Here is a 20,478-nt window from a genome sequence, read left to right as displayed (position 1 = left end):
ATCCTAATTATATTTGGCAATGTATTCCAATAACCTTCTCTGATTTTGTAGATTTAATTGGGAAGCCTTGAGAACGCAGGGAATTATTTGGCTTATATAACCTAAATTTAGATTTGTAATATAATTGTCATAAATCATTTAAAACTTTGTATGCCAACATTACAGCTTTAAACAAAATCCTATATTCGCTTGGAAGCCAATGGATCTTAACCATTACTGGTGAGATATCACTCTACATCCTTCCTGCCAAGGTAGCTGCATTGTGGATCAACTGTAAATTCCTTAAAATTTATGTGGTAACCCATGGGAGAATACATTACAGCAATCAAGGTGGGAGTTTAAAAGAGATGCAAAATGATCATCAAAGATGGGGCGAAGAAGATTCAATGAGCGTAAATGAAAGTTACAGCTATGGACTACTATTGACACTTAGGGGCCCTTTTACTAAGCCGGGTAAGCGTCTACGCATGCCCAATGTGCGCCAAAATGGAGTTACCGCCCGACTACCACGTGGTTCTTGCGATAATTTCATTTTTGGCTCGCGTCCGATATGCATGTCTGAAAAATATTTTTTATTTTCGGGCGTGCGTAATGGACGAAAGAACGAATTGATCAGAATTGCTTTAGCACAAAAAGGGATTTCCGAACCGACAATGAAAGTTGAAGAGAGAAGGATAATTGACTATTGAGGGTGACTCCTAAGTGCTTAACAGACTTGGCAAGGGTAATTTACTCACCTAAGATGGTAATTTTAACAAATATACAAAGAATCTCATTGACGACATGGAGTGTTCCAGGGCAAACAGGAAAGAGTAACTGAATGTCATCAGCGTAGAAGAAAAAGTGAGTATTAAGGGAATGAATTAGAAAGGCATGAAGTGCCAAGAAGATGTTAAAAAGGATAGGGCACAGAACTGAGCCCTGGGGAATTCCACAGGAAACATCGTAACAAGTGAAAATAGTGTCAGACCAGTGCACATGATAACTTCTACCTGTACGAACACCAACCCAGCAGAATTCCACACTTGGCAACAGCATTAAAATTCAGGGCTTGGTACTGCAGATGCTGGGTAATATGAGAACAGAGTCTGCCTCGACCATAGTTCTCCTATGAAACATATGCATATAAGAAATAGTCATACAGTGGAGACAATGTATGCAAATCAATCTGCTGCATATTCATTGTGGATATCCTGAAAACCTGACTGGCAAGGGGATACTCCAGGACCGACTTGAGATACACTGCTTTATCCCCCCCCCCCCCTCCAAAACTTCACCATTCTAGAAGTCGCATATGGAAAACTGTAGGCCCTGTTACTGAATAAGTGTCAACAGTAGGTTGTGAATGAGCAGAGTGATTATGCAAGCATATGCTTTGAGTAGAGTGACTTAGCGATTAGAGCAGTAGCCTGAGAATCAGGGAAGTTGGGCAAATCATTTTCACCTACCATCGCCTCTGGTACAAACTACAGATTGCAATGGTAGACGGCCTCACAAGGTAAAATTTAAGGGATGCTGTGTCTGAAGTATAAAATTACAAAAAAAGTTTCGCAAATGGAAGAATCAAAACAAAATGATATTCATTTCTTTTTTTATGCTTCTGAAAGAGACAGGCAGAATGGAAGCAGTATTAGGACAGTTTTTAAAGGAATTCTGCTAGGTAATGAAATAGTTAGCTGAGTAAATTCTCCAGGCTGAAATTTTCCCTTCACTTAATATGTGCACAAGTACATTTTCTATAAGTGGACTCCTCCACTTCAGCCTAAATTTTCAAATGGAATCTCTTATTTCTATGAATCTATCTCTACCAGAGACGTAGAAAACACATATATATGCATGCACCTTCACTCTTCAGATACATGCAGTATGCACACACACACATGTATGCATTGTTTTGCTTTTTAGTCATGCACATGCATGCACATTCACTCTTCAGACACACACATGCATGTCTTCATTCTTTAGGCACCTACATGCACATGCATGCACTCTGTCACTTTTAAGACAGATAGTCACAGTGACATGCCCTCATCTGGTGCTTGCTGCTCATGCACTCATTCAGCCAATAAACCTCTTCCTCCCCCAGCCAGCTCTAGCCACCATTATATAAAGTTCTTGCATTTGCTGCCAGATTTTTCTGAGCTTGCAGTGACAGCTACCTTCACGCTTTCCCCCTTTCCTCTTACATTTCTATTCCCTTCTCAAAAAACCTATCCCTAGGACACTCACTAGCTACTACTACTACTAATAATAATTTCTATGGCACTACTATATGTACGCAATGCTGTACATTGAACATGTAAGAGACAGTCCCTGCTTGACAGAGCTTACAATTAATCAAGACAGACAAATAGGACTGTGAGACCCCAACGGGGGTTGGGCGTGGCTGGAGGAAATAATATAGCCGGACAAAAGGGTGAAATGCCAAAGTTAAGTGTTTATTTACAGGAACAGAAATTCCCAGGCCTGTTTCTTTCACAGAGCCCGAGGCATTAGAATGGGGAAAACCCCAGTGGTTTCGGCAAACACAGTAAGCTCTTCTGGCAGCAGTCCCCAAACATAGTTCGCGGCTGTGCGGTCGCCACGGCCCAAACACAGCCTTTCAACTCTATACTACGTCTCAGGCCTGGCTCCGGCTGGGTGTCAGAGTCTGGTAGGTTGTGCCCTGAGGAATGGGCTTAGAACCACTGTCCTAGAAGGACAAGACAGCAGCACCCTAAGACCCTCACAGCAGAATCAGGTAGCCACAGTTAGTCACATTTGTAGCAGAGCACAGAGCATACTGAAAAGCTGGGTCTTGGTTCCTTTCCTTTTCCTTTAATATGGCAAAAATGGCTGAAAGATCCAATAAAGATTTATAGCAGAACTATCAACCCAGTCCTCAAGGATGGCTGGCCAGTTATGTTTTCAGGATCTCCACAATGAATATGTAAGAGAGATATTTGCATAGAATGGAGATAGTACTTTGCAAATGTGTCTCATGCATATTCATTGTGAAGATCCTGGTAATCCGACTGGCCAGGGAGGTCCCTGATGATATGATGGGAGAACCTCTGATCTAGAGGAAAAGATGTTATAGATACACCATAGAGGACTGATTGAAATTTAAGAAAGTAGAATCTACATTTAAATATACCTATAACATTACCATGTAAATGTTTTCCATTCCGTAAGGATTAGTGTGACTCAGTTTATTTGGAAAAGTAAAAAAGCATGGGTGAGATGTAAGTTGCTCATTACTCCAAAAGAAATTGGTAAGGTAGGAGTCATTGATATTGTGTAATATTATAGAAACCCTTATTGGTCTGGACTGACTCATCTGTCCTTTCTCACTGGATGCGATTAGAAGCTTATCTTACAGGCCCAACCACCTTGTTGCTCTTTTTGAAGATCCTATGAATCATTCTTTAGTACTTAAACAGCATACATTTCTCATCCCTTTGGTTAAATGCTGGCAGTCAACATGTAAATCAGCTAAAATGTCTGATAAGCAGTCCCCTGTAAGTCCACTGGGATTGCAAATTTTTATTAGGAATATGGGCAAGTCCATAAAGGGTGACCGTTCTAGATAGGTTTTGGCTATCTCCTTTTCTAAGTTATTAAAAAATAATATTCTTGAAATGAGAGAATTTGTTACAAGAAATGAATTTGACACTTTTCCCTTTTCAACATTTTCAAATCTGGCATTACGTCAAAGCTGCAGAAATTAAAGAGAACTTTTGAATGAGTTCCTTCCTTTTGAAAAGCTATTGTTTATTTATTTATTTAATTGTTGCATTTGTATCTCACATTTTCTCACCTTTTTGCAGGCTCAATGTGGCTTACATATTACCATTAACGGCGTTAGCCGATTCCGGTCTGAACAAATACATGGTTTGGATTAATTCAAATTAATTGTTCCATAATAGAGCTCTTTGAGGGCTGATAAATATGGAACTGTATTTTAGAAAGGGCACCCAACATCCATTTCTCATGTATTTTAGAACAGGATCTGCTGACATACAGCCTATTCTCAAAACTGTCAACAGGGCATAACAAGAGATATGGATGTCTCTGTGACAACAGAGGAACATCTTTATTATGAAATGGCCACATGGAGGGACATAATCAAAAGGGACGCCCAAGTTTTGTTGAGGACGTCCTCACAAAACATCTTGATGGAGGGGCAGGGAAACCCATATTATTGAAACAAGATGTACGTCCATCTTTTGTTTCGATAATACGGTCGGGGATGCCCAAATCTTGAAATTTAGGTCGTCCTTAGAGATGGTCGTCCCTAGACTTGGTCGTTTCTGATTTTCGGCGATAATGGAAACCAAGGACACCCATCTCAGAAACGACCAAATGCAAGCCCTTTGGTCATGGGAGGAGCCAGCATTTCTAGTGCACTGTTCCCTCTAACATGCCAGGACACCAACTGGGCACCCTAGGGGGCACTGCAGTGGACTTCATAAAATGCTCCCAGGAACATAACTCCCTTACATTGTGTGCTGAGCCCCCCAACCTCCCCCTAAAACCCACTACCCACAACTATACACCACTACCATAGTCCTTACAGGTGAAGGGGGGCACCTAGATGTGGGTACAGTGGGTTTCCTGTGGGTTTTGGAGGGCTCACTGTTTCCTCCACAAACGTAACAGGTAGGGAGGGGGATGGGCCTGAGTCCGCCTGCCTGAAGTGCACTGCACCCACTAAAATCACTTTGTATTTGTTCATACCGGAGTTGACGAATGCCTCTACGGTACTATGTAAGCCACATTGAGCCTGCAAATAAGTGGGAAAATGTGGGATACAAATGAAACAAATAATAATAATAAAACTGCTCCAGGGACCTGCATACTGCTGTGATGGAGCTGAGTATGACATCTGAGGCTGGCAAAAAATATTTTGAAAGATGTTTTTTGAGGGTGGGAGGGGTTTAGTGACCACTGGGGGAGTAAGGGGAGGTCATCCCCGATTCTCTACGGTGGTCATCTGGTCATTTCAGCCATGTTTTTGTGCCTTGATCGTAAGAAAAACAGGACCAGGTAAAGTCGTCCAAGTGCTCATCAGGGACGCCCTTTTTTTCCATTATGGGTCAAGGACGTCCATTTGTTAGGCACGCCCAAGTCCTGCCCGCTACACCTCTGATACACCCCTTGAACTTTGGCTGTCCCTGCAACGGAAAGCAGTTGGGGACTTCCAAAATTGGCTTTCGATTATACCAATTTGGACGACCCTGTGAGAAGGACACCCATCTTCCAATTAGTGTCGAAAGATGGGCGTCCTTCTCTTTTGAAAATGAGCCTGATAGACACCCATGGCAAGGAATAGCCTAATGGTTAGAGCATCTAGCTGAGAACCAGTTTAACCAGCTGGTTAAAATCCCACTGTAGCTGTTTGTTATTTCTCTCTCTCTCTCTCTCTCTCTCCCAGGAAAATACAAAATTAAAAAAGACAACAGTAAAAGGTACAAGTAATAACTAAATTATGTGGTGTTACAACAGCTTGTACAAGAGTTCATAAAGATAAGTTTTAAGTGTTTTTCTAAAAGCAAAATAATGAGGAATCTGGCGAATCGGAAAACATACCATTAAAATAATTTAATAAATGGATTTAGAAGTTGTAAGAGCAATGGTGATCTATCTGTTAAGGCCAAATTTCTATATGATAGATGAATTAAATGTGCCAAATATAATGGTGAAATCCATAAAGGATAAGAAAAGTTATAGTACAATAATAACAGAGCACATTTTGTTAATTGTAATTCTCTGAATTTTTTGATTGTTGGAAATGTGAATAATTGTTAAAAGTTAATAAAATTGTTGACATTAAAAAACACAAAAAGAATTATAGACAAAAAGAGAAAATTGCCCTTACATTCAAAGAACCTATTGGCTTTGCACCTAACCAAATGGAACTTTGAAAGAATTATACAAAAGAGGTTGAGAATGCCTTTCGTCTGTCTATCTAAGAGCAAAATAACTCTCAGAAAATTTAACAGAATGGGCTGAAACAGCATGGGGGATAAACAAGTAAAAAGGTACAATCCGCCCGATATTCAGACCGCGAAAGATGGCCGGGCTGTCTCCTACGGTCCGCGCTCAGCCCAGATATTCAGTACCTGACCAACCATTTCTGGTGACCTGATATTCAGCAGTGGCCGGTTAAAATCACACCGGCCAATGTTATTCTACCTATTGTGGCATCCAAATATGGCTGCCAAACTTGGCTGGTTTGCCTTTAAAAATTGGTGGATAGCCGGTTTTATCAGGTGATACATGAGTTTAAAAAATGGGCCAAATGGGATCTGGAATTTCAGAGGAATGAGCCCCCCCTCACCCCCCCCCCCCCACATGACCCAATGCATTTCCTTGAGAAAAAGAATTCCAGTTTCTGTAACAGAAACTTGAGTGAAATGAGGCACCTATAGAACAGGTCAAAGTAAGAATTTCCTACTCTACAAAACCACTAAACTGCCTCACCTTCTGAAAACCTACCTCTCTCACAATTGCCTCACCCCTAAATTGTCCCCACTTCCCAAAATTGCCCCCCCCCCCCACCATATCTGCCAACCACTTAGAAGGATGGGTAATAATCTGTATACTTTTCTGAGTTTAAAACCTCTTTCTGCAGTTCTGTAGTTTCTCTCCCCCCCCCCCCCCAATGTGAGTGAGTCTGCCCTGCTTACATCCATTGTAACTAGCAGCATATACTGCAGGTAGGATGATCTAACCAATGGAAAGTCAGTGGGGATGGAAGATTGGATGGCAGCTGTAGAGAGGAAGGGGAGGAGGTGATCAAGAGAAAGTTTTTGTGCTGAAGAAGTGAAGTTTATACACCTGGTGGGAGGCAGAAGATAAATTAATCCAATCCAAAAATGTCACAACAATACATTTATGGGAGAAGCATCTTCAGCAGCTGCAGTATACATACACTGCTTCACTGCAACACTGTGATTAAGGAATTGCACCTTTCAAACTGCCTTTCGCTCTCATCTTTTCTCCTAATCTCAGACATACAGAAAACACACACACACACATACCAACCCCAAACACACATATATAGGCACATACACACCCACATGAACACACACACACACACACATGCAAGCATGAATACATACATACTAACATATAAACACAAATGCTCAAACACCAAAAACATGTATGTGCACACACACACACACACACACACACACACCAACTCCCTGTCCTACCATGATTTCTCCACTTGTTTATGTGAGCCAAAATTTGATGGAAAACAATGCACATAGATTTAACAACCCAGACTGTATGTGCTGTTTTCCTACTCCACCCTTTTCCCACCCCCAAAATATCTCTCCTCAGTCTTGCTAAAAGTATGCATAACAGATGTGGCTAGGTACTCCAAACACATGGGGTTTGGGGCCATAGGAACAGCCCCCTCAAATTCAGATAATTAAACTCAATTATGATCAGCCTCCTCCCCTACAAATGACCTCAAAACACACAGGACACTTGGGTAACTGAGATCCTTCTGACCGCATAGGGAAGAATGTAAAAAATAAGTACATTGGGGTAGATATTCAGCTGGCAGTGGTAATCATTTTTATGTCCACCGCCGGAGCCATGTCTGGGCACCAGCATCGAACATCCTATTATATGTTGGCCCCTAAAGCTTATGTGGTTAAGTGCAATATTCAGCTGTTAACCACTTAAAGTTAGTGTAAGCTCCTCGGTCTTAGGAACCTCTGAGGTAAAAATATTTTTAACCACAGGATACATTCACTCAGGCCAACTAAAATTTTTTTGTTAATAAACAAAATTTAATTTGTTACTCTAAACATTTTTCATTTCCCTCCCAGACATGAGGTGCAAAGTAGTCAATTTCAAATATTTATAAAGAACAAATCAGGCTTATACTCAAAACATGTACTCATGCATTTCCCTTTGGACCAATCAGTCTTCACAATTCAATCTGAACACTATCGATATACAAGTGTATATTAGCACTTATTCCAAAATGTAATTTTCTCTAGAAACTGTGTCTTTCTTCCTCTAGTTCCTCTCTGGGGATAGCTAATCTCACTGCCTGACTCTTCAGGTTCGACTTCTGCTGTTTCATCTTCAACATCAGAAGAAATCACATTAGCTGTAGTTCTGGTCTTACATTGAATAATATACCATACATCAGAATCATCTTGTCATCTACTTGGTCATCTTCACATTTTACAATTTTGTTTTTGACATCTTTTCTCTGTTTTATTGGCTCATCTACCAAACCATCATCATCAGATATTTCCCAGGTGACCAATCTTAATTGATCCCTGTGTAGAACTTTAACACGGCTAGCTTTATTTTGTATCTTACACAAATTATTTTGGGTTCCCAAAACTTCTATAATTTGGAAAGGTTCTCATTCCCAAATATCATGTGGTTTGTGTCTTTCTCGGAATCCCTATTTATGAATGAGAACCCAGCACTACTCCTCTTGCATTTGATCATATCTTCTTTTTATATGCTCCCCATTTTGTCTGGAAGCATTTTCTGCAATTTCTCTAAGTTCATGCAGATTGTAGTGGTGGTTCTGGACCCATTCATCTAATGTCTCTTCACTTTCTTCTTCCTGTTCAGGAAACAGTTGACGTTGAGGTAGTAGAGTTTCTTGTCCAAGAAACAGACAGGAAGGAGTTGATTTACTTCTACCAGATACTCTGACCACCGTCTTCTTTTCTCTTCCTGCAAGGTTTTTAGTAACTGGTGCATCATTCTGTTGTATCTTTCACAACGACCATTACCACAAAAGTGATAAGGGGAAGTTCTACTCTTTTGGATTCCGTACCACCTGCACAATTCCTTTATTACAGCTGCTTCAAAACTCTTTCCCTGTTCAGAATGTAGCCTCTTAGGTATTCCATATACACTAACCATTTAGATATTAGCATTTGAGCTGTGGTTCTTGCAGTTTGATTATTTGTTGGAATTGCCACTGTGAATTGGGTGAACATATTAGTCTCAACTAAAACATTTTTATATCCTCTTGCGTCTTTCTCCAACACAGTATAATGAATGGCGACCACTTCCAAGGGTTTTGTAACTGTGAAACATTGCATCTGTGCTTTTTCTGTGGGGACAAGATCCTTAACTAGTACACATCTTTTTAACCCAAGATTCCATGATGACATACATGTTTATCCAATAATATTTCTTTTGCAAGTTCTTTACTGTTGTCTCCACTCCAAAGTGACACGCCTATCATGGTATATTTTGAGTAATTCCTCTTGGCATTTTGTTGGCACCATCAGCTGTAAACGAATTTCTCCATCTCTGGGATTTTCCACATTTCTGAACAAGATCTCTCTCTTTTAATTATTAATCGATTCTTTTGTCTCCACAACTTTCTCGCTTCGGGGGATAACTGAAAGGAATCAAAATCTTCTGGCTACTCCAGCACATTTATTATTTCTCTTAACACTGTATCATTTCTCTGCTTTTATATTAAATCTTATTCAGACTGCACTTTCCCTTCAATATGATTGAATTGAATCAATTGCACCTTTGAGTTCTATTCTGGCTTACTTTTTTTTTTTCTGAGACTGAATTTCTTTGCTTGAGAGAACAACACCAACAAAAAAAAAAATCCTTCTCTAAATCCTCTGGATCCAAAATAGTGGTACTCTGGTCAGGTAGTCTTGATAACACATCTGCATTCTGATTACTTCTATCAGGCTTATCAATGATTTCAAAGTCAAATTCAGCAAGCTGAGCCAGCCATCTCTGTATTTTGGTGGTTTCCAGATACTTCAGTGGGTTGTGGTCTGTCCTTACAACGAATGGCTTATAGATCAGGTATTCCCTACATTTGTCAGTTATAGCCCATTTAATGGCCAACAGCTTCAGTTTGAAGGAACTATAGCTTTTATCATTCCTGTCCAATTTTCTCAGCCCCCTCCTCACTTAAGCAATTACTTTTTCAGTTCCATCCTGTTCCTGGCTTAGGATGGCCCCTAGCCCTTTATGACTGGCGTCAGTCATTAGAATAAATGGATGATCGAAAATGGGAAAAGACAAAATTGGTGCACTGATCAATTTTTCTTTTAACACCTTGAAATCCATTTCACAGTCACTAGTCCATTTAAATGGCAATTCTTTTACATTCTTCTTGCTCTTCCCTGTCAAGGGGACTTGCAATTTTCCAAACTTTGTCATGAATATGAGATATAAACTGGCAAAGCCCAAAAAACTGTGTGTTTCAGTTTTATTTGTAGGTATTTTCCATTCCTTTAACACTGATTTTATCAGTCTACAGTGACACCATTTTCAGATACTACATATCACAAAAACCGAATCTCTTGGCAAAACAATTTGTACTTGGCTGGTTTGAGTTTCAGTCTACGTTCTCTGAGTTTCTTCAAGAACAACTCCAGTCATTTCAAATGCTCCTCAAAGGAATTTGCATCCACCAGACTGTCTTTGAGATTCAATAGCAATATCTCCAGCATATAATCTCCCAGAATGGACTCCATAAGCTGCTGGAAACTTGCAGGTGCATTCATGAGTCCAAACAGCATATGGGTCCACTAAATGGTATGGTGACTGCCGTCTTCTGGATATCCTTGTGAGCCATAGCCATATGAAAATAGCCGGATGTGAGATCCAGTGGTGAAAACTAGGAAACTCTACCAAGTGCATCCAAAGACTTGTGTATCTGCGGTAAGGAATAGGCGTCCTTAATCGTTACACTGTTCAGTTTCCTATAGTCACAGCAAAAACACAATGATCCATCCTTTTTCTTAATTACCACTGATGGTGATGCTCATGTGCTGTTGCTTTTATATAGAATCCTCTAGTTAACTAGTTGGTAGACATGTTGTTTATATTCCTCAAATATGTGTGGTGACACATGCTGATAAAGTTGTTTGATAGGGTTTGCATCAGCAGTACTGATTTCATGGGTAACAACTGTAGTGTATCTTATGCCTTCCTCATTTTCTGACCCCCCTCCCCCACACACACATTTCTATCTTTATATTAGTTCAAAGTGATATGTATTTCTCACAGGTAACAGAAACAAAATGCCTTGTCAACTGTATCCACCAATTTTATTTATTTATTTATTTATTGGGATTTATTAACCTCCTCTATGAACAGATTCATCCAAGGCAGTGTACAGCAGGCCCCATTTAACATAAAACTTACACTTTTGTTAACAACAACAACAACAACAACAGCAGCAGCAGCAGCAGCAACAACAACAACAACAACAACAACAACAACAACATCAACATAATAATAATAACAATGACCAAATATAAACATAAATATAATAAATGAAGTAAACTTGGAAATATGATATCAGTACAATACAAACAATACCGTAATAGACAGCATGGAAGAATACTCAAATAACATAATACCAATGAAACACCTAATAATCAGTGCAATACAACATTCAAATAGAAAAGATATAATGCTATTGCATTTTTATGTAGCTGAGGGGCCAAGTGCAGATATATAGATGGGGACAAGATGGATATACAGAGTTAATTGTGATAAAAAGATGGGTGGCTGAACTCAAGGCAAAATCTTTGTACAGTTAAACAAGATATGAAGAACTGGTCTAAGTACCATTTCAAGTGGGGTAGACCCACCCTCTCGCTCCCTGGTAAAATGGTCCATCCTACTCATGATCTCTTCTCAGCCCATATAAAAGATCTCAGCATCATGTCCCACTGCTTAAACCATTTGTTTGGGCTTGTATTTGGCAGCTGAGCAAATAAAAATAAAAATAAATATTTGGGAAAAATCATCTTGTTGGGCAGACTGGATGGACCATCCAGGTCTTATCTGCCATCATCTACTATATTACTATGAAGAGAACTGATTACCTAACAAATAGGATTTGAACCATATAAATACTGTGCCACTGATATCTATTTATGCCAGCCTCATAACCATCCTATATAATAAAAAGCACCTCCAACATTCTGAAGCTGACTCCGTGGCACTGTGGCAGTGTAGGGTTCGTAAGTCTGTAGTTCAGCATTTCATTGGCTTTCACTGTCCCTGCCCTCACGTCGAGGAAACGGAACGCTGCATAGTTGCCAAGCAAACAAACGCGACGTCACAAGAACGAAGAACCAATCAGACAGAACGGAACTTGGAGGAGGGAAGTGGAGTGGATTGAATCTCTAACAAACAATCATATACAGGGAGGTACGAACATCAGTGGAGGCAAGTGCACAGAACGGAAGGGAAGACAAACATTTAATCACTTTGTCACTCACACTCATCACACACACACAGACATCACACACACACACACACACACACACACACACACACACACACTCAATCGCTCTGTGTATCTCTCTCTTACACTGTCTGTAAAACACACTGTCACTCTCAGTCTCTCACATGTTGCATTCTCACAAGTAAGGAGCTCTTCTGATGTGATTGTTAAACTGATTGAAGAGCCTGAACAAGGAAAACTTTTACCACATTGTAACACAGTTTACACAAAAAATATTGTATATAAAGAAATCTTACACATGTAAACAACAATTATATTCAGAATACAACCGTGGAAACATTAATGGCAGGAACTCATTACATTGCTAGCGCCCGTTTCATTGCGTTAAGAAACAGGCCTTTTTTACTAGTGATATTATAATCTACAGTGTCAAAGGCTGCTGAGAAATCCAGCAACACTAGTATTGACATGGCCAAGACTGAGCTTCTTATCTTTCCCCCTAAACCCATCTCTCCTCTTCCCCCATTGTCTATCTCTGTGGATAACACTCTCATCCTCCCTGTCTCATCAGCTTGTAACCTTGAGGTCATCTTTGACTCCTCTTTCTCTTTCTCTGCACATATTCAACAGACTGCTAAGACCTGTCATTTCTTTCTCTATAACATCACCAAAATTCATCCCTTCCTTTCTCAGCACAGAACCAAAACCCTTATTCACGCTCTTATCACCTCTCGCTTAGACTACTGCATCTTGCTTCTCATAGGTCTCCCACTAAGCCATCTCTCTCCCCTTCAATCTGTTCAAAACTCTGCTGCATGACTTATATTCCATCAGTGTCACTATGCTCATGTTAGCCCTCTCCTCAAGTCACTTCATTGGCTCCCTATCCATTTCTGCATACAATTTAAACTCCTTTTATTGACTTATAAGTGCATTCACTGTGCAGCTCCTCAATACCTCTCCACTCTTATCTCTCCCTGCACTTCTCCCCGGGAACTCCGTTCATTGGGTAAATCTCTCTTATTTGTATCCTTTATCTCCACCACCAAACTCCAGACTCTGTTCCTTTACCTTGCTGCACCATACACCTGGAATAGACTTCATGAATCATGACGTCAAGCTCCAACTTTGGCCATCTTCAAATCTAGGCTAAAAGCCCACCTTTTTGAGGCTGCTTTTAACTTCTCCTATTCACTTGTTCAGTACCCATGTCTGGTTTATCATTCTCATCTTAAACTAATTCCCTTATCCCTTATTTGTCCCATTCGTCTGTCTTGATTAGATTGTAAGCTGTGTCAAGCAGAGACTGTTTCTTACATGTTCAGTGTACAGTGCTGTGTACATTTAGTAGTGATATAGAAATGGTAAGTAGTAATAGTTGTAATTGAGGCAGATCCCCTGTCACAGTTTTTGTGCAGATCATGGAGAAGTGCACAAGAACTGTATCTGTTCCATACCCATGTCTGAGGCCAGATTGACATGGGTCTAGCCAATTGCTTTCATTAAGCCAGTTGTTGAGTTGAATGCTGACTGTCTGTTCTATAAGTTTTGCCAAGAAAGGAATGTTAGAGACTGATCTGTTGTTTTCAAGCTTGTTCTGGTCAAGGGAGCTCTTTTTCATTAGGGGTCACCCCACAGCTCTTTTTTTAATGTTGTTGGCAACTGCCTTTCCATAAGAGAGGGGTTCATTTTTTTTGTGGCCTCTTCAATGAGGCCTGTGCTTGCTTGTTGTACTATCTTTGCTGTGCAGGGGTGAAGAGGGCAGGTTGTCAGCCATAGACCTTTCAGAATTTTTTTCAAGAGCTTCCTCTGTGACCTGGTTGAATAAGTCCCAGATTACATAGTGGGTGGGGAAGAGGGAGTATTCTCCTTGTTAGCTGGCGAGAGTTTTGATGGGCCTGTCTGTAGGTCCTGATGGAGACCTTTAATTTTGTTCGCAAAGTTTGTGGCAAAATCATTGCTGGTTAGTTCTGACTGAGAAGGCTGGTTCTAATGTGGGGTTTGCAGTAGGCTGTTTACTATTTTAAATAGTTGCTTGGTTGAAGTGCTGAGAGAAACATTGTCTTTACAATCTCTCCAGCAATTGTACAATTGCTGGAGAGATCTATGTCATATTAACGTAGATTTCTATGCAAAGCAATATTGCAACATCTACATTCCTAACCTCCCAGTGTGTGGTAGGAATTTAAATCCCTCTTTTAATGAAACGCTTGCATTTTATCCTAGAGGCAGGTACTCTGCTGTTTCATGCGAGTATTTTGCAGTGTTATCTAACCAAAAGAAATTTCTGAAATGCTGAAATGTTGTTGTGCCGTGTATTTCACATTCCAGGTTCATAGTTAAGCTCTTTATAGAAGATTCTCTTATCTGAAAAAAAAAGTTAATATGTAACAACTCAGTAACTTGGAGATTTGTAATATAAACAGAAAAGGAGACAACAGTTTAAAGGAGATAAGAGACTAGCCCAACGATCAGTGGCAGTATGGTGCGGGGCTCAGAGGAGAGTATCTGGGATTGATGATAGAGGCTACTCCAGGGACTGCGAACAAGAGTTTGCAGTCCCTGGAGTAGTGGGGGATTTCTAGTCAGCACTCTTTCATTACTGATAAGTATCACTACACTTAGCTTGTAGATGTACTGGGCTCCAGAGAGAACATCAGAGCTGCTAAGTGGACATGATTTTTGACAGGGAGATTTTAGGACACATCCCAGCCCCTCCCTACTCCACCCAGTCATCCCTCCAGCCCACCCACTCCACCTCTTGGCTCTGCCCCCTGACACACCTCAATCCTCTGTCTACAGCATCAACAAGCTGCCTTCTCATCCAGCAGCAAGAGATGCCTTAATAAAACATCATCTCCAGCTGCTGTGGGACCAGGCTTGTGATAAGAGCTGTCAGTTTTTGGAGCTTTTATCACAAGTGTAGTCCCTTGGTAGCAGGAGATGATGTCTGATTAGCATGTCTCCTGCTGCCAATGGATGGGGAGGCTGCTGACTGGGAGGTCTTGGCTCCCCAGCAGGAGTGCGGGGAGGTAACCCTCAAAAGCATGAGGGGGGCTTTTACTAAGGTGCTTTCATGTTTTAGGTTCACACTAAACGTTAGAGACGCCAATGCATTCGTATGGGCATCTCTAACATTTAGCGCATGCCAAAAAGGTGAGCTTGCCTTAGTAAAAGACCCCCTGAGTTTCCAACTGATTGAGGGAGTTTTGGCAGGTCCAGAATATGGTTTGGATAAGGGTGGTTGCTGGAGATCAGTGAGTTGGATGGCAAGAGGATAAAATATGGGGAAAAAATTCAGGTAGCCGTAGTTCTAAATGAAGGCTTGGCCAAATAAAAGTTGGTTCTGATTAAAGTAGAAGCCCCAAATAACAGAAGAAAACTATCAGTGTTTATAATTTTTCTCTAAAGCTATGCCAAAAACTTTGTTCTATTCTATTCAGTTTTCAGTATTGATATCCCGCAAGGAGTCTAAGCGGATTACAGTAAAAAAATATTGAATATACAAATTCATAATATAAAATCACAAAACCATAAACTAAAATATTTGTGAAAAAGAAATGTTTTGTTTTAAAGCTTTTCAAAAGAGCAAATCATCTGTTAGCAACCATATTTGAAGTAGAATAGAATTCTAAATTTTTTTGGCTTGATAGTTGATGAAAACGTTTATAGCAAACATGTCTAACAGAACGGAATCCCAGTATTAAATTAAATAAAGTAGCATATTTACTAAAGGTTCCCTTCCAATCTGAGAGCTGTTTAAAAGGCTCCCTTTTGAAAGTCACATGGGTGCCTCTTTTTAGGCTGTTTTAAAAATATACATACAGGTAAGTCTACAAAAGTGTGCTAGTAAATGGTCTTAGCATGTGCTAATGTGGGGCATTTTACACACACCAAGCCAGTCAGGAGTGGGCCGACCATTAAAATTTGGGTGCGCATCTGGCTGCATGGGTGGCACTCTTCAGGGAGCAGCATCTCCCCACTCTTTGGGAAGCGGCATCTCCTCCTTTCTTCCTCTAGCCTATTTGCGGTGTTTATCTGTTTTGTCACATTTCAAGCCCGGCAGTGGCAGTGATTCCCATATGCTGCCAGCACCCGCCTCTTCTCTTTACTGCGGCCGCCTTTCTGATGTAACTCCCTGTTTCGTCAGACTCTCAGGCAGCCGCAGTAAAGGGAAGAGACAGGTGCTGGTGGCAGGGCAGCATATGGGAATCGCTGCCTGGTTTGTAGCATTTTGAAACAGGTAAACGCCGCAAATGGGCTGCAGGTGGGAAGAGGGGCAGCATCTCAGCTCAGGGTGGGGAGCAGCATCTCAGGACAGGGGTGGCATCTTGGCCTGGGGTGGTGGCATCTTAGCTCCGCCTCAGGAGGCATCTTGCCTTGGGCTGGCACTGAAGCCAGTGGTTCCAAAACCTGGTCCTGGAGGCACCCCAGTCAATCAGGGTTTCAGGATATCCACAATGAATATTCATGAGAGAGAATTGCATGCTGTGAGGGCAGTGCATGCAGTCTCTCTCATGAATATTCATTTTGGATATCCTGAAAACCTGACTGACTGAGGTGCCTCCAGGACTAGGTTTGGGAACCACTGCACTAAGTCCATTTCTAGCGTGCCCAGGATATACAGCAATTTACAATATTTCTCTTTCAGGTCATGTGTTAATGGTCACATTAGTGTGTGTAACCTGAAACAAAATTGATGGGAGAGCACTTACTGCCTCTTCCTTAGGAAGTAATAAGAAGTCCCACGTTATGGATGTGCTAACCAGGTAGCGCGTGGTAATCGGAACACGCTAGGTGGATAGCATGTCAATGTTCATTCTCCACCCCAATATGCCCCCTCCAGAGAATAATTTTAAAAAATTAATACCCCAAGCTTGGCGAATGCAAACTGGTTGCTTAATGCAAAACCTTTAATACGCTTTGTGATAAAAATTTTTGCATGCGCTAAGTATCCTCTCTTATCCCACCATCTATATAGAGCCATTATCTGTTTAGATAAGTAATTTAATATAGGTCTGCAAAAAGCAGTCCTAAATTACGCTGCTTAGCTATACATATAGGGCTGGATTCAGTAAATGACGCTCAAAATTTGGCACTAGAAAACATCAGCGCTATGCATCATTCTATAAAGGGTGCATGTTTTTTTTTATAGAATCACAATTAGCACTGATTCCTGCACCTAACTTAATGTGCTAGACTTACGTTTGCTGAAACCTGGTATAAATGCTGGTGCCAAAGTTAGGCAAGCTGAGGCCATATTCTATCATTTCCCATGCAACTTTTTAGAATGCATCTGACACGCTCATAGCCATGCCCCCTTTTGAGTTACGTGATAGTAGAGTGAGGCACCACGCATAAAAGAATAACATGCAGCCAGATGCGCAATCAAATTTTAATGAGCACCAATTAACTTGAATAATTGGTTGTTAGCACCCAGTTATTAATGTTGACTGGCTTTTTACTCAATTAACAAAGAGATAGAGCAGCTTTTAAACTAAAATATGTGTGTGTGTGGGGGGGGGGGGGGGGGGGGGGGGAGGGAGTCCACTATCACCCAGGAGCACATGGTTTGGTGTGGTGTATCCTTGAAGAATACTATTGAAACTGGACATTTAGGGAATCCCAATAGAGAGGAGGTTTCAACAATGGTGAAAGAAATCCAGGAGTGTTTAAGGAGAGAGCAGGGTAAAGGATGCACTTTATTCCCATCAACTTCTAAGAAGCTTGTAGGTGCAAGTAAAAAAAACACAATTTGAAGTGCCTGTTTACAAATGCTAGAAGCTTAAAAAATAAGATAGGAGAGTTTTGTAGCACTAAATAATGAGATAGCTATAACAGGCATCTCAGAAACTTGGTGGAAGGAGGACAATCAATGGAACACTGTATTAACAGGGTACAAATTATATCACAATGATAGAGGGGATCAAATTGGAGGGGATTGTGCTATATGTTAAAGAGGGAATTAAGTCAAACAAAATAAACATTCTACATGAAAGAGATAGCAGCGTGGAATCATTATAAATTGCATGTGTGAAGGGAAAGAGTATTTTGAAGGGCTGTACTACTGTCTGCCAGGCCAGAACGATTAGACAGATGAAGAAATGCTTGCAGAGATTGGGAAAGCTGGCAAATTGGGCAACAGTGTAATAATGGGTGATTTCAATTACCCCAATATTGACTGGATAAATATTACATCAGGGAGTGCCAGGGAGATAAAATTCCTAGATATAGTAAATGACTGCTTATTGGAACAACTGGTCCAGGACTCGAAAAAAGGGGGAGCCATTTTAGATCTAGTCCTTAGTTGAATGCAGGGTATAGTACAGGAGGTAACGGTATTGGATCCGTTGGGAAACAGTGATCATACATGATCAAGTTTGAGGTACTATCTGGAGTGAAGCCCCAAAGGAAATCTACTGTAGTAGTGTTTAATTTTCAAAAGGGTGACTATGATAAAATGAGGAAAATGGTTAAAAAGAAGCTAAAAGAATTAGCTGCAAAGGTTAGGACATTAAATGAGGCATGGATGTTGTTTAAAAATACCATCTCGAAAGCCTAGACCAGATGCATTTCACGTATTTACAAAGGTGCAAAGAAGAGAAAACAACAGCCAACATGGTTAAAAGATGAAGTGAGAGAGGTTATTAGAGCTAAAAGAATGACCTTCAAAGAATGGAAAAAGGACCCAAAATGAAGAAAATAAGAAGCAACATAAGCACTGGAAAGTCAGATGCAAAGCATTGATAAAGAAGGCTAAAAGAGAATATGAAGAGAAACTTATGGCAGAGGCAAAACTCATAGTAACAACTTTTTCAGGTACATCAGAAGCAGTAAGCCTGATGTCAGTGCAAGGTAAAATAGTGGAAACTATTATAAAGAATAAATTTATGGGACACATACTGTAGATATATGATTTAATGGGACAGAGTCAGCATGGTTTCAGCCAAGGGAAGTCTTGCCTCACCAATTTGCTTCATTGCTTTGAAGGTGTGAATGAACATGTTGATAAAGGTGAGCCAGTTGATGTAGTGTATCTAGATTTTCGGAAAGCTTTTGACAAAGTTCCTCATGAGAGACTCCTGAGAAAACTAAAGAGTCATGGGTTAGGAGACAATGTTCTGTTGTGGATTAGGAATTGGTTATTGGACAAAAAATAGAGGACAGGGTTAAATGGCCATTTCTTTCAATGAAGGAGGATTATAAATAATCTGGAAATTAGAACAAGTGAGATGATTAAATTTTCAGATGACACAAAGCTATTCAAAGTTGTTACAACACATGCAGACTGTGAAAAATTGCAGGAAGACCTTAGGAAACTGGAAGACTGGGCATCTAAACGGCAGATGATGCATACTGGGAAGAACAATCCAAATCATAGTTACCTGATGCTAGGGTCCACCTTGGGGGTCAGCACCCAAGAAAAAGATCTAAGTGTCATTGTAGATAACATGCTGAAATCTTCTGCTCATTGTGTGGTGGCAACCAAAAAAGCAAACAGGATGCTAGGAATTATTAGGAAAGGGATGGTAAATAAGACCAAAAATACTATAATGCCTCGGTATTGCTCCATGGTGTGACCTCACCTTAAGTACTGTGTTCAATTCTGGTTGCCATATCTCCAAAAAGATACAGCGGAATTAGAAAAGGTTCAAAGAAGAGCTATCAAAATAATAAAGGGATGGAGCTCTTCTCATATGACGAAAAGCTAAAGAGGTTAGTGCTCTTCAGCATGGAAAAGAGGCAGCTAAGAGGAGATACGATTGAGGTCTACAAAGTGAGTGGTGTGGAACAAGTAGAGGTGAATCGATTTTTTGCTCTTTCGAAAAGTACAAAGACTAGGGGACACTCAAGGAAGTTACATGGAGATACTTTTAAAACAAATAGGAGGAAATATTTTTTCACTCAACAAATAGTTAAGCTCTGGAACTTGTAGCTGGAGGATGTGGTAACAGTGGTTAGCAAATCTGGGTTTAAAAAAGGTTTGGATGAATTACTGGAGGAAAAGCCCTTAGTCTGCTATTGAGACAGACATAGGGATGCCACTGTTTGCCCTGGGATTGGTAGCATGGAATGTTACTACTATTTGGGTTTCTGTCATGTACTTGTGACCTGGATTGGCAACTGTTGGAAACAGGATCCTGGGCTAGATATTGGTCTGATCCAGTATGGCTATACTTATGCTACTTGTAACATAGTAGATGATGACAGACAAAGACCTTTACGGTCCATCCAGCCTGCCCAACAAGACAAAATTCTTATGT

Source organism: Microcaecilia unicolor, chromosome 5, assembly GCF_901765095.1.
Source record: "Microcaecilia unicolor chromosome 5, aMicUni1.1, whole genome shotgun sequence".
Taxonomy (NCBI): domain Eukaryota; kingdom Metazoa; phylum Chordata; class Amphibia; order Gymnophiona; family Siphonopidae; genus Microcaecilia; species Microcaecilia unicolor.
Note: the sequence above shows the minus strand (reverse complement) of the source record.